Here is a 13,168-nt window from a genome sequence, read left to right on the forward strand (position 1 = left end):
CTAACAATATACTATTCTTTCTAGCCACTAAGGTTTGGAATAATTTGTTATGTAGTAAAAGATGAGACCGCAACACAAGGTAAAATGTGATCCTAGCTATTGAGAATGAGCCTGGACATTGAGGGTTGGATGTTGGAGTGGGGGGTGGAGGAGAGGGGAGACTGAAAAGTAACTATATGATACCTCAGTTACTTTTAAGTTTGGAGTGCACAATGAGTAGGGTAATTAACATGCAATTTTGTACCCGTTACTTAGCTTCACTGTGATAGTTGTCCTGTTAGTTGTCTATGCACATAAAAAATTACTATGAACTTAGCCACTTAAAACACATATAATCTCACAGTTTCCATGCATCAGGAATCTGGACAGAATTCTCAAAATTCTCAAAAATCTGAGAATTTTTACTCAGAGTCCTGCAAGCCTGCAATCAAGGTGTTGGCCAGACTGTTCTCATCTGGAGCTTGGCGGCCTCTTCCTGGCTCACCTGGTTGTTGGCAGAATTCAATTCCGTGTGACTGTAGGGCTGTGGTTCTTAGCTTCTAGAGGCCACTTGCAGTGCCCTGCCACATGGCACTCTCCAGGAACTTACTTCTTCAAACCCAGTGGGAGGGTATCTCTAGGGCATGCTAGCAACAGAGATAGACGGATGGCTGGCTGGCTAGATAAGATAGATGGAAAGAAAATGTTTATATAAAAATAACATAACCATGGAAGTGACACCCTTTACCTTTGCCATATTTCATTTTCTTTTGGCCATGCCACATAGCTTCTGGGATCTAAATTCCACAACCAGAGATCGAACCCTTGCCCCCTGCAATGGAGTTTTAATCACTGGTCTGCCAGGGAAGTCCCCATCTTTGCCACATTCTATTTATGAGAAGCAACTTATAGGGTCTGGGTCTCCCTACACTCAAGGGAGGAGATTACTCATGATACCAACACTGGGATCACTTGAGGATCTGTCCCCAACAGTTTCTCTTCCTTAATATATTCAGCACTCAATATTCATTCATGTACTCATCCATCCATTTATTCATTCATTCTCTAGACATGCTCCCTTAGAACCTTGGCATTTACTTTTCCCTCTATCTGGAACACTTCCCCAGAAATTTACACACCTCCTTCTTTCTTCAGTTTTTTGTTCAACTGCCACCTCATTTGTGAAGGATTTCCTAGACCAGCCTGTCCACAACAGCTGATCTTGGGCCCTCTTATCCTGCTTTATTTTTCTCAATAACTCTTACAAAAATTTGATACATACATATTTACAGTTTTGTTTCTCCCAGCACGGTTTATTCACTGCTGAAATCCCAAAACCTGAAACCGTGCCTAGACATAGCTGGAACTCAATAAATATTTGCTAAACGAATGAGTGAATGAATGAATAAACAAGTAACCTACATATGTGAAAGATGGTGCTAATTGCTTTAGGGACCTGAATAGTTTGAGCTATGAAAGAAAGAGTTTGCTAGGAGAGTACCGAAGATTTTAGAACAAAAAGACATTTAAAAATCAAAACCAATCTGGAGCAACTTAAAGGAGGCATCAGAAATTTCTGAAATTCCCAGAGAAAGCACAAATTAAAACTGAGACAGCTGGAATTAGTGTTTGACTGAAGACAGGCTCTCAGAAAATTACAACTGTCTCAAAACAAAAATGGAAAACAAATCATTTCGACAGCAGTGGTTTCAAGATTCACTGTTCTCAGAGGCTGAGTTATTAAGAAGACCACTAATTTTGGCAGTATTTAGAAGTGCTTTACCTGAGGGCTGGTGTGGTATGCTAGTTTTAATTGTTCCAGTGGATAAGGTAGCTTCTTGTAGATGCCACTTGACAGGTCCTGAATCATCTTGAGATGTTTTCTAGAGCTGTGTATGATGTTGCAGGTGTGAGTATTGTTCCAATGAAAAGACACTGAAAAGATTGATTTTCAGATGTGGATCCGTGTTGAAAAGAATATGAAGGTATTACTTAGAAGCAAATTTTGGAGCTCACAGTGGCTAAAATGAAGAATATTCCTTGGAAATAAAAGAGTGTACAGAGACAAAAATTTAGTCCTTTAAAGCTGTTCTTGGCAAGGAGGAGTGAGACTGCAAGTGACAGGATAGTATAGTTCAGTGATAAATCATAAATAAAAACCAGTCCACAAGAGGAGAGGACATGGGTCAGTTCCCTTATGTTTCCAGTCTTATTTTTTGATGGTGGGGATCACTCCCAAATGTCAGAATACTCATGGATTGTCAGAGCAGCAACAATAGGACTGAGTGGCCCACAACAATTCTCTCCTTAGCGAAAGAAAAGCATGATTCCAGTTTGCAAGTGTGAAATCAGCTTGCACTTTGGCTTTCAGCTAACTGCCTAGCTTCCCCCATCCCTTGCCATTGACAAAGAGCAGGGGACAGCTGATTGAAACAACAGTGCAAGAATTATGGGTGGGTGATGGTAGGGAAGTAAAATTAATTTCACTGTGAACACTGCGTATGTTGCCAAAGCACAGTGGAAACTACCTGTGCACGACCTGGTGCCAACCACACACAGCATTTATCTGACCGAGAAATACAGTAATTCAAAGGATTGGTGGCCAAGTAGGTACACCCAGCTGTGTGACATCTGGGTGCCAAAGCCTCGTATGTTGCAATCAGCTGTTAAACGATCATAGATTGGGAGTAATTGGTATCTCCGCAAAATATAACATGTTTGCAAATTGGCAGTGCCAAATTTTAAAGCAACAGTGCTAGTGAAAGTGACATTTGGCAATGTTGGGATCTCTGAGTGGAAAAAAGAAAAGATGGCTCACTGAAAGTGCTTTTGTCACATAGACAATACGTGTACGTCAGATTTGCCAAAGGAACATTTAAGTTACGTTTAAGTTGTCTCTGCCTCCTGGAGATCATGGATCGATAGGTCCAAGATTCAGAATCTATATAGTTTTTTAATCCCAAGTGATTGTGATGGGCGTTTTGGAGAACCTTGAAAACAAATGACATGAAGGAAGTTTACATGTCTTTGTGTAAATAAAGGATTGAAAGATGTTTAAGAAATAAATGAGGGAGACCGGGATGGGGAATTCGTGTAGCTCTATGGCTGATTCATATCAATGTATGACAAAACCCACTGAAAAATAAAAAAATAAATTAAAAAAAAAAGAAATAAATGTAAATGAATGTTATACTCTAGGGTTATATACTACGTTGGCCTCAAATGACAGAAGGTCAGTGAATTGAAGATCTTAGAGGGCAGATTATGGTTCAACACAAAGAGGAATCCTCTCAAAGTTCAAGCCAGTAAAAAACCATGATCAAAAATAAAGAAATAAAAACCATGATCAATGGGGTTGATAAACATAGGGACCAGACTTCTGTCACATATGTAGACATATCTAATGGAATAGTAGCTTCTGGTGGCAATGAGTATCTTTTTGTCACTTGTCTTGGATTTGTCCAAGAGCTATGAGAGCATAGCTTTATCTTTCTTTTTCTTTATCTTTATCATTCTTTATCATAAACATTCTCTTTATCAATAGAACTTGTACCCTTTAACCCCTCTCACCCACTTTCTGCCTCCACTGTTATGCTGATTCTGCTTTTACTGTATCACTAACACCCTCCCTCTCACCAAATTAGGAAAATACTTTTTAGTGACGCTAATAGCTTATAGTCATTGAATGCTTGCTGTTTCCCACGTAACTTAGGTGTTGCATTTAATTCTCACAAAAACCCTATGAGCTAGGTAAATTTCTTATCTAATTTTACAGATGTAGAACCTGAGACACAGTGAGGATCAATTATTTTCTCAAAGACATGTGACTGGTAAGGCGTGCGATCGGTCTATGATTTCCAGAAGTCACATTCTAGAGCCAGGATGCATGAATAGTTCACTGCGCAATCTCTCTTACCAGGTGTCCATACAACATGTGGCATCACTGACCTGTCTCTTTGAAATACTCTGAGTTTCTATGACACCACGGTTTCAAGGTCTTCCCTTTACAATTCTGCTATTCTGTTCCTAGTTTCCTTTACTAGCTCCTCCTCCCTTAACTGGAGAAGGAAATGGCAACCTGTTCCAGTATTCTTGCCTGGAGAATCCCATCGACAGAGGAGCCTGGTAGGCTACAGTCCATGGGGTCGCAGAGTTAGTTGGGCATGACTGAGCGAGTAACACACAACACAACAACCTCCCTTAACAAAACAATGGCTTTCTTGTATCTGTGGTCAGCATTCCCCCCTCTCTATAGATATCTTAATGCATTCTTCTCGTTTTTCCAATAGAATCTACATACATAGGGCTTTGGAGTTCACATCTTTAGCCTAGGCCACTTTTATGAGATTTTGTAAATATATTTGAAACCCCTACATCACTGCCTCCTAAGCAACTCACAATTAAGCTGTTAAAAGCACAATTCTTGATTTCCAACCTCTCTTTTAGGAAATGAGATGAGGAGAAACTTCAGAGTCATGCTCAACACCCTTCTTTCCCAACACACCTACACCCAATCCATCATCATGTCTGAGTCCATCCTACTTTTTCAGTAGTTGGAATCTGTTCACTTCTTTCTAATCCATTGCAACTAATCTAGCACAAATCCATCTCTCATTTGACCATTATAAGAAAAAAATTATTAGCTTTTTTTTTTCTCTTTTGGCCAAGCCATGTAATATGTGGGATCTTAGCTACCCAACCAGGGATTGGACACATGTGCCCTGGATTGGAAGGACAGAGTCTTAACCACTGGACCACCAAAGAAGTCCCTATTAGCTCTTTGCTTAGATTTGTTTTTTCTCCCCCAAGTGGCCCTTCTTACCCAGAAAGCTAGTTCTGAGTGTTGTTCCCGTCTCCTTGCTGAATGTGTTCCTTCAGGCTTAGGCTGAGAATGATTTTTTTCCCCATAAACATAATTTTTTATTATTGCATAGCACTCAAGTTTATAGTTAAACACAGTTTAATTATTTTCCTATTTAAGTTGTTACTACTTTTCAAAAATTAATAGACTATTTTTTAGAGAAGTTTTAGGTTGACAAAGGCATTGAGAAAAAAATCAACATTCACATATACTCCCTCTTCTGTTAGTATGGTACCTTTATTATAATTAATGAACCAATATCAATACATTATTATTAATTAAATCTGATTGTTTATTTTTGGACTTGCTATGTAAATTGTAGTCTTATGAGTTTTAACAAATGCATAATGTCATGTATTCACCATGACCATATCATATAGGAGTTTCACTGCCCTTAAACCTCCTGTGTTTCACCTATCTTTTTAACTTTATTTTTCTTTATTGAACTGTAGTTGATTAACAATATTGCATTAGTTTCAGGTGTACAGCATACTGATTCTGTATTTTTGCAGAATTTAACTCAGATGACCATTATATCTACTACTGTGGGCAAGAATCCCTTAGAAGAAATGGACTAGCCATCATAGTCAACAAAGAGTCTGAAATGCAGTCCTTGGATGCAATCTCAAAAATGACAGAATGACCTCTGTTTCCAAGGCAAACCATTCAATATCATGGTAATCCAAGTCTATGCCCCGACCAGTAATGCTGAAGAAGCTGAAGTTGAATGGTTCTATGAAGACCTACAAGACCTTTTAGAACTAACACTCAAAAATGATGTCCTTTTCATTATAGGGGACTGGAATGCAAAAGTACGAAGTCAAGAAACACCTGGAGGAACAGGCAAATTTGGCCTTGGAGTATAGAATGAAGCAGGGCAAAGGCTAATAGAGTTTTGCCAGGAGAACACACTGGTCATAGCAAACACCCTCTTCCAACAACACAAGAGAAGACTCTACACATGGACATCACCAGATGGTCAACACCGAAATCAGATTGATTATATTCTTTGCAGCCAAAGATGGAGAAGCTCTATACAGTCAGCAAAAACAAGACCGAGAGCTGACTGTGGCTCAGATCATGAACTACTTATTGCAAAATTCAGGCTGAAATTGAAGAAAGTGGAGAAAATCACTAGACCATTCAGATATGACCTAAATCAAATCCCTATGACTGTACAGTGGAACTGAGAAATAGATTTAAGGGACTAGATCTGATAGACAGAGATTCGTGACACTGTACAGGAGACAGGGAGCAAGACCATACCCAAGAAAAAGAAATACAAAAAACCCAAATGGCTGTTTGAGGAGGCCTTACAAATAGCTGTGAAAAGAAGAGAAATGAAAAGCGAAGGAGAAAAGGTAAGTTATGCCCATTTGAATGCAGAGTTCCAAAGAATAGCAAGGAGAGATAAGAAAACCTCAGTGATCAATGCAAAGAAATAAAGGAATACAATAGAATGGGAAAGACTAGAGATCTCTTCAAGAAAATTAGAGATATCAAAGGAACATTTCATGCAAAGATGGGCTCAATAAAGGACAGAAATGGTATGGACCTAACAGAAGCAGAAGATATTAAGAAGAGGTGGCAAGAATACACAGAAGAACTATACAAAAAGATTTTCATGACCCAGATAATCATGATGTTGTTATCACTCACCTAGAGCGAGACATCCTGGAATGTGAAGTCAAATGTTCATCACTATGAACAAATTTAGTGGAGGTGATGGAATTCCATCTGAGCTATTTCAAATCCTAAAAGATGATGCTGTGAAAGTGCTACATTCAGTATGCCAGCAAATTTAGAAAACTCAGCAGTGGCCACAGGACTGGAAAAGGTCAGTTTTCATTCCAATCCCAAAGAAAGCCAATGCCAAAGAATGCTCAAACTACCGCACAATTGCACTCTTCTGACACACTAGAAAAGTAATGCTCAAAATTCTCCAAGCCAGGCTTCAACAGCACGTGAACCATGAACTTCCAGATGTTCAAGCTGGTTTTAGAAAAGGCAGAGGAACCCGAGATCAAATTGCCAATATCCGCTGGATCATCAAAAAAGCAAGAGAGTTCCAGAAAAAACATCTTCTTCTGCTTTACTGACTATGCCAAAGCCTTTGTGTGGATCACAATAAACTATGAAAAATTCTGAAAGAGATGGGAATACCAGACCACCTGACCTGCCTCTTGAGAAACCTGTATGCAGGTCAGGAAGCAACAGTTAGAACTAGACATGGAACAACAGACTGGTTCCAAATAGGAAAAGAAGTACGTCAAGGCTGTATATTGTCACCCTGCTTATTTAACTTCTATGCAGAGTACATTATGAGAAACACTGGACTGGAAGAAGCACAAGCTGGAATCCAGATTGCCGGGAGAAATATCAATAACCTCAGATATGCAGATGACACCATCCTTATAACAGTAAGTGAAGAAGAACTAAAGAGCCTCTTGATGAAAGCGAAAAAGGAGGGTGAAAAAGTTGGCTTAAAGCTCAACATTCAGAAATCAAAGATCATGGCATCCGATCCCATCACTTCATGGCAAATAAATGGGGAAACAATGGAAACAGTGTCAGACTTTATTTTTTTGGGCTCCAAAATCACTGCAGATGGTGACTGCAGCCATGAAATTAAAAGACGCTTACTCCTTGGAGGGAAAGTTATGACCAACCTAGACAGCATATTAAAAAACAGAGACATGACTTTGTCAACAAAGGTCCATCTAGTCAGGGCTGTGATTTTTCCAGTAGTCATGTGTGGATGTGAGAGTTGTACTATAAAGAAAGCTGAGCACCGAAGAATTGATGCTTTTGACCTGTGGTGTTGGAGAAGATTCTTGAGAGTCCCTTGGACAGCAAGGAAATCCAACCAGTCCATCCTAAAATAAATCAGCCCTGAATATTCATTGGAAGGACTGATGCTGAAGCTGAAACTCCAATACTTTGCCCACCTGATGAGAAGAGCTGATTCATTTGAAATGACTCTGATGCTGGGAAAGATTGAAGGTGGGAGGAGAAGGGGATGACAGAGGATGAGATGGTTGGATGGCCTCACCAACTTAATGGATGTGAGTTTGAGTAAACTCCGGGAGTTGGCGATGGACAGGTAGGCCTGGCATGCTGTAGTCCATGGGGTCTCAAGGAGTCGGACACAACTGAGCAACTGAACTTAACAATATACTCAGTTAAAAATTATTACAAGATAATGGCTCTAATTCCCTATGCTATAGAATATATCCCTGTTGCTTATCTATTTTATACATACTAACTTTTATTTCTTAATCCCCAACTCCTATATTGCCACTCCTCTTTTCCCTTTCCTCAATAGTGACCATCATTTTTTTTCTATACCTTTGAGTCTGTTTCCATTTTGCTATGCTTTATTTTTTAGATTCCACATGTAAATGGTTTCATACAGTATTTGCCTTTCTCTGGTTTATTTCACTAAGCATAATATTCTCAATGTCCATCCACATTGCTGCATAAGGGAGAATTTCATTACTGTAACTGAGTAATACTCCATTATGTATTCACAACAGAGTATGAATAGCTTCATTACCTGTTCATCTGTTTTTTTTGTTTTTATTGGAGTATAGTTGCATTACAGTGCTGTGTTAGTTTCTGCGGTCCAGTAAAGTCAATCAGTCATATGTGTACATATATCCCCTCTTTGGGGGATTCCCTTCCTATTTAAGTGACCGTTTAGAGCCCTGAGTAGAGATCCCTGTGCTATATTCATCCTTCCTTCTTCCTGAACCTTTTGGCAAACACAGATCTTTTTACTCCCTATTTAGGTTCTCTCCAACCCTGTATCCCTCCCCATCTGCAAACACACTTACTCTCCAGGCACCATCACAAGAATTCGTCTCTCCAAACACAGGCTTTGAAGAAAGATAGACCTGGCCCTCTAATTTCCCTCTTCCTCATAGAATTTTAGAGTTCTGAGGAATCTTTGTTGCTGTTGTTGGTGAGTCTTTGAGTCATGTCTGACTCTTTTGCGACGCCATGGACTGTAACCTGACAGGCTCCTCTGTCCACGGAGAATACTGGAGTGGGTTGCCATTTCTTCCTACAGGGGATCTTCCCGACCCAGGGATCAAAACTGCATCTCCTGGCAGGTGGATTCTTTACCACTGAACCAGCAGGGAAGCCCCTTAAGCAATCTTGCTGCTGCTGCTGCTGCTAAGTCGCTTCAGTCGTATCTGACTCTGTGCGACCCCATAGACAGCAGCCCACCAGATTCCCCCGTCCCTGGGATTCTCCAGGCAAGAACACTGGAGTGGGCTGCCATTTCCTTCTCCAATGCATGAAAGTGAAAAGTGAAAGTGAAGTCTCTCAGTCATGTCTGACTCTTCGAGACTCCATGGACTGTAGCCCAGCAGGTTCCTCCGTCCATGGCATTTTCCAGGCAAGAGTACTGGAGTGGGTTGCCATTGCCTTCTCCTAACCAATCTTAGAGGTTATTTAATCCAATTTCTTTGTCCTTCACTATCTTTTTTACTATTTATCGTTCTGTTTTTGTGACTGGAGCTGGAAGGAGGTGTGAGAAGAAAGCAACATGGCATTTTAATTTGTATAATAGGTACAAAAAGCGAGCAGAATTATAAAATACAGAGCTGGAGACCCAGGGCACCTTAGTATAGTCCTATCAATCCAGTCAGGCCTGCTTAGACCAGTGGCATGTTGGCCTGTGATTTCACATCCCCAGGTCCATGCAGAAGAAGAGTTAGAGGGCAAAGGCCCAGGTAAATATTACCTGGTGTGATGTTTAATTTTATGTGTCAACATGATTGGGCCACAGTACCCAGATATTTGATCAAACATTATTCTAGATATTTCCATGAAGGTGATTTTTTTTCCCAGATGAGATTAACATTTAAATTGATGGACTTTGAGAAAAATATTTTACTCACCCTAATGTGGATGGGTCTCATGCAATCAGTTGAAGGCCTGAATAGAACAAAAGGCTCAGCTAGCCTGAGCAAGAAGTAATTCTGCCTGCAGATGGTGTTCTGAGTTGAACTGCAACATGGATTCTTCCCTGGGTCTCCAGGCTGATGGTTCACCCTGCAGGCTTTGTACTTGGCAGCTTCTGTATTCATGTGAGCCTATTCCTTAAGAAGATCCCTATCTATCTATCATCTATCTATCCATCCATCCATCCATCATCAACATTCTATTGGTTCTGTTTGTCTGAAGAGTGTTGACTAATACACATGGCCAAAAATTCATGGGAAATCCTGAGTTGTCTTTTTGGTAGACAGGATTGAGAGTGTGTTAATTCTTGCAAACTGTTATTGAAAACCCACATTCCACCTGGACTGTTTCTGATTCCCACCGTGGAGTCAAAAGGTGGAAAGAGAAGAGAATGGGAGGTATGTGGGAGGTTGGGGGTGACTGAGGATTACTGTCTTCGCCTCCTAGCTTCCAGTTGAATATAACTCCCTGGTAACATATATCCCCATGGCAGGCAGTGGCTTTCAAAATAATTACATTGACTTCATGACTCCTCAAGTAACATGATTAATACTCCTGTGATAGGGATAATGATAATACATCTTCCTCAGAAAAGGAATTTTAAAAATCAGGTCAGATGCGTAGTTTCTCTCTTGTATACCTTCTTATCTCCTCAGCTTATAGAAAGCTACAATATGGACTGAAAAAGTAATAAACTATTGCCAAATCCGTCCATCACTGGTTTCAGGGCTCCAGAAAAGTGACATCTTTTCTCACTTATTTCTGTCTTTACAGGAAAAATATTAGCAAGAACTTTTCAAAGGAAACCTCAAAAGAATCAATTAAAGAATTTCTAAGACTAGTAGGAAGGAATGGAGCTGCTTTCAAGTGTTTAGACAGTTTGTAGAATGCATCAAAAAGGCACCAGTAATTGTGCATGAATTTTGTTATGCCATATTCATTTAGTTAACAAATACTTGGAATGATTTACTGTGAGAAAAAAGGTTTTGTGTTTCAGGACCTGTTTACAATGACTAGTAAGACATTTTCCCTAACTCCAGGAAATTCATCACTTAGAAGAAAAGTAGTAGTTAAGCAAATAATTACCTATAATCCATATAATAAGCGTTATAATAGAATTATCTGGAGGACACAGGAAGAAATCTGTGAGGAAGAAACTATTTAAGAGTTCTTACAGTCTGATTCATATCAATGTATGACAAAACCCACTGAAAAATAAAAAAGAAAAAAAAAAGAGTTCTTACAGTCTGAGTAAAGATATGAATAAATGGCAGGAGACAAAAGTCCATGGATAAGTTCAGTTTTTAAAAGAATCACTCTCATAGTAAAAATAGCTTATTTTCAAGAAACAGTCATTCGGGAATGATTGGGGTTATTTATTTATTTATTTTTGGTTGTATTGAGTCTTTGTTGCTGCGTGTAGTCTTCGTCTAGTGAGGAAGTGCAAGGGCTGCGCTCTTGTTGGCGGTGTGTGGGCTTCTCACTGCAGTGGCTTCTCTTTTTGCAGCTCTTGGGCTCTAGAGCACAAGCTCAACAGTTGTGGTGCACGGGCCCAGTTGCTCTGCGGCGTGTGGGATCCGCCCAGATCAGGGATCGAACCCATATCTCCTACATTGGCAGGTGGATTCTTTACCCCTGAGCCACCTGGGAAGCCCAGAATGAATAATATTAAGTTCATGGTATTTGACTTTCCTGAGTCTTTAAAACTGTATTAGTTTCATGTCTTAGTTTTTCACCTTTCCAGAAGATTAGAGAAAACAGAAGAGAAAGCAAGATAGCAAAGATGAACATATATGTGAGAGAATTGAGAGATAAGTTGTTTCCTTTTTAAAAATATTAAATTGGTACATTTTAAATGATGTTAAATAAATCATGAAAAATAAAGACTAGCTGTATAAATGTTTGTAAGAAGTTTTCAAATGAATCTATAATCTTCAAAGTCTTATGAGAAATGGATAATCATGCTTGTCCGGGTGAGGTATGCATTGCTGGTTGTTTATTAGGGTTTTATGACTAACTTTTAAAATGAAGTATGTTCTATTATTTAATCTAGTGAAATACCACACTTAAAGAGAAAACACAATATGGGATAGCCCAGTTTCTAAGACAGTGTAGAATTATTCTGGCTAAATCAGAAAACAAATCATTGTCCTTGATTCATGGCATTTACAAATTATAGAAAGAGATTAAAATGTGAGAGTATTAAGTATCTTATTTGCCTTTGAGTTTGTCTATTTCTTTTCTCTCACTTATATGTCTATAAAAAGTCTGAAAAAAAATTAAAGTCTCTGAAATTTTTGAGGATAAAAGGACACAATTGATCTCTCTCTTCTGTATTGCCCTGCAGGAAGCCACTGTCTGCACTAATGGGGCTGCAATGAAAGCATATGTATCCCTGTGAAATTAAAGTGATTGGACATTGTTCTAACAAGGATTAAAATTTTGTTTTTTAAAAAAGAATGTGGATATGGTAGATATGTGCCTATATTATTTTATCCTAAAGTGTAACAAATTACATAAATTAACTTCACACTGAGAAGTTGAGATATTATTCAATTGTATGAAACCTCATCCCAAGTGAGAATTATTGTACAATTGCCTCTGTGTTTTGAATGAGGCACTTCAGTGTGAATAAGAAGATACACATATTGCATTCCAGAAAGGAAAAGAATGGCTTCACATACGAAAGATTCATGCTATCATTTTTCTGTTATTTTATGCAATTCAAAAGTGGCATGAGTGCAGATGAGAGAACTTGTGCAAACCATAAGTCTTCATTTTCAAAACAATACACTTAACAATTGCATTAGCAGTAGAGAGGTTTCTTCTGAGCTATTGTTCATGATGACTATGTCTCAATTTGGAATTTGAAAGGACTCTAAATATCAGGACTCTGAACAACGTGAAAATCACCACCTAAATCTATTATAGGCACATTCCCCCCCCCACCCTTTCATAAGACCATGATTTAAGACCTGAAGAATAATAAGAGAAATAAGCTTTTGAAACATATTTATCAAGCATGGGCTGTATACAACAGTGTGAAAGGAATAAACTAATTTTAAAGATGCAGGCAAGTAGACATTGTGAATACAAAACATGGCTCTAACACTCCTCATGCTTTTCTTTTTTCCCCAAGACTTAAAACTGTCCCTTACCTGGAGTTGCATTCTTGGTCTCACAGGTAAATAGAGTTGGGTAACTAGAGTTTTATAGGAATTTTTAAAAAATCAAACTTACCTTCCAAAATGATAGGTAAGGTTTGAATAAGCTTTAGACACTTTAATAGAAAACAATAGACCTCTTTTAATAGTTACACCATGAGAAATACAAGGAAATGAATGAAATAACAGA

The sequence above is a fragment of the Muntiacus reevesi genome, chromosome X (genome assembly GCF_963930625.1).
Source record: "Muntiacus reevesi chromosome X, mMunRee1.1, whole genome shotgun sequence".
Classification (NCBI taxonomy): Eukaryota; Metazoa; Chordata; class Mammalia; order Artiodactyla; family Cervidae; genus Muntiacus; species Muntiacus reevesi.